The sequence below is a fragment of the Otolemur garnettii genome, unplaced genomic scaffold (genome assembly GCF_000181295.1).
Source record: "Otolemur garnettii isolate 467f Iridium unplaced genomic scaffold, OtoGar3 scaffold00133, whole genome shotgun sequence".
Classification (NCBI taxonomy): Eukaryota; Metazoa; Chordata; class Mammalia; order Primates; family Galagidae; genus Otolemur; species Otolemur garnettii.
The window spans coordinates 5,157,781-5,158,506 of record NW_003852528.1 but is presented as its reverse complement, the minus strand read 5'-3'; positions in this window follow the sequence as shown (position 1 = coordinate 5,158,506).

Here is a 726-nt window from a genome sequence, read left to right as displayed (position 1 = left end):
TGCCTGGTTGGCCAGGTAGTGCTCCCAGTTCACGCTGACCTCTAAACTCAGGGATGTTGAGCACCAGGAGGTGGTGCCAGGCAGAGGAGATGCCTGCCTCAGTTCTTGGTAAAGACAAGTACAGAGTGGCCTCCGTGGGCCAGAGGCCTGGTCTCTAGCACCTGCTCCTAGGTGTGGTGGGGTGAGGGAGCAGCTCCTGGAAGGGGGCAGCATCCATTATCGTCCCAGAAAGCCCGATACCTGCAGAAGACGCCTGCTCTGTGGGGGCTACAACTGCTGGTGCCAGTGTCCCGGGTCAGCCTTTCTCAGTTCTGCCCCTGTGTTTTGCTTCTGGCTCTGAAGCCTGAGGATAACTGAAGGAGAAATTATTTTCAAACAAAATACCCTGATAATGCCTTTAACTAAGTGGGGTTCCCAGGGGAGGATGGGCTGGGTTGTCTCATTCCTAAGCTGGACCCCACATAAGCTAATGCTTTATTTCTAGGAGAGGTGACAGCCCATTTTACAGATGATGCCATCTGTCTTCTACAGATGATGTCGTCCTGCTCACACCATGAAAATATTCAATCCCTGACCTCAGTACCACCAGCTGCTGCCTACTCTGCTCAGAGACACTGGGCTTCCCCAGCAGACCTCTCCCTTGTAAGCTGTGCTCAGCTTCCTTACTGTTTCTTTCTTTCTTTCTTTCTTTTTTAAGCCAGGGTCTTTTTTTTTTTTTTTTTTTTT